Below are 2,122 nucleotides of genomic sequence, written 5' to 3'. Positions count from 1 at the left end.
CAGCCGCTTTGAGGGCAGCGTGCGGTGCGGCTGAGAGTCTGGGCGTGCATAAAGGATCTCACAGGCAGAACTCTTCTCACCACCAGCCAAGCCATGTCTTGGTGCTTGTTGGAAAGTTCTGGCGATGAGGCATTCTGCCAAATGGCTTTGACAGTCTGCTCATGGAACCGCTCGATAGGATCCGCCCTCTCCTTTTCCCGAAGGGTCTCAAGGACACTACGTGCTGACCACTTCCTGATGGACTTGTGGTCAAAGGTATTTTTCTTCATAAACTTTTCCACGAAGGACAGGTGATATGGAACGGTCCAACTACTCGGAGCGTTCCGTGGCATCGAGGCCAGGCCCATCCTTCGCAACACCGGGTACAGGTAGAACCTCAGTACGTAGTGACACTTGGTGTTTGCGTACCGGGGATCCACGCACAGCTTGATGCAGCCACACACAAAGGTGGCCATCAGGGTGAGGGTGGCATTGGGTGTATTTTTTCCCCCATTGCCCAGATCTTTGTACAGAGAGTCCCTTCAGACCCGGTCCATCTTTGACCTCCATATAAACTGGAAGATGGCCCGGGTGACTGCAGCGGACCAGGTTCTGGGAATAGGCCAGACCTGTGCCACGTATAATAGCAATGACCAGGTTTTTTCCCGTGATGGAGAGCGACCATAGCTTCCATCTGCCCAGTTTCTGCCTCACTTTGCTGATACCCTCCTCCCAAGACTTGGCGCACGCCCCAGCCCCTCTGAACCAAATACCCAGCACCTTCAGGTGGTCGGTCCTGTTGGTGAAGGGGATCGAGGATTGGTCGGCCCAGTTCCCGAAGAGCAAGGCCTCGCTCTTGCCTCGGTTAACCTTGGCCCCCGAGGCCAATTCGAACTGGGTCACATATGCACATGAGTCTTCGCACGGACAGCGGATCCGAGCAGAAAACGGCGACGTCATCCATGTACAGAGAGGCCTTAACCTGCAGGCCCTCGCTGCCAGGAATAGTCACCCCTCTCAGGCTCGCATCCTTCCTGATGGACTCGGCAAATGGCTCTATGCAACACACAAACAAGGCAGGAGAGAGAGGGCAGCCCTGCCCGACTCCAGATCTGACTGGGAAGCTATCTGATTCCCACCCATTGATTGAGACTGCACTGACAATGTTGGTGTAGAGCAGTCTGATCCAATTGCAGATTCCCTCCCCAAAGCCCATTTTGGAGAGAACATTCTGAATTTTTTTTTATCAAAAATATACTTTATTCATAAATAATTTGATGGTCTGTACAATTGGTCATGCCATACGTATACAGAGATCAAAACTTATCATTTTTATACAGGTCTGTACATTTTTTGATCATATGCCCATATGATCAGCACGTAGTGTCCTTGAGACCCTTCGGGAAAAGGAGAGGGCAGCTGAGGTGTCAGCAGAGCCCAAATGACTGCATGGGCCCCCTGTTCGTCGTTAGGCAGGCGGACTTTACACAGTGGTCTTTCCCCACCGCGCCTTGGCGGCAGCTGCCCCAAGCTTCAGCGCGTCCCTCAACACATAGAGCTGGACCATGGAATGTGCCAGTCTGCAACACTCAGTTGGGGTCAACTCCTTTAGCTGGAAGATCAGCAGGTTTCGGACCACCCAGAGAGTGTCCTTCACCGAGTTGGTGATCCTCCAGGCACAGTTGATGTTCGTCTCGGTGTGCGTCCCGGGGAACAGACCATAGAACACGGAGTCCCGCGTCACGGCGCTGCTCGGGATGAACCTCGACAAACACCACTGCATTCCTCTCCAGACTTCTTCTGCGTAGGCACAGTCCAGAAGGTGGTGTGTGACAGTCTCGTCCCCCCCGCAGCCGCTTCGAGGGCAGCGTGCGGAGCGGCTGAGAGTCCAGGCGTGCATAAAAGATCTCACAGGCAGAGCCCTTCTCACCACCAGCCAAGCCATGTCTTGGTGCTTGTTGGAAAGTTCTGGCGATGAGGCATTCTGCCAAATGGCTTTGACAGTCTGCTCATGGAACCGCTCGATAGGATCCGCCCTCTCCTTTTCCCGAAGGGTCTCAAGGACACTACGTGCTGACCACTTCCTAATGGACCTGTGGCCAAAGGTGATTTTCTTCATAAGTTTCTCCACGAAGGACAGGTG

This window comes from Chiloscyllium plagiosum, chromosome 4 (assembly GCF_004010195.1).
Source record: "Chiloscyllium plagiosum isolate BGI_BamShark_2017 chromosome 4, ASM401019v2, whole genome shotgun sequence".
Classification (NCBI taxonomy): Eukaryota; Metazoa; Chordata; class Chondrichthyes; order Orectolobiformes; family Hemiscylliidae; genus Chiloscyllium; species Chiloscyllium plagiosum.
This window is presented reverse-complemented; position numbering follows the sequence as displayed.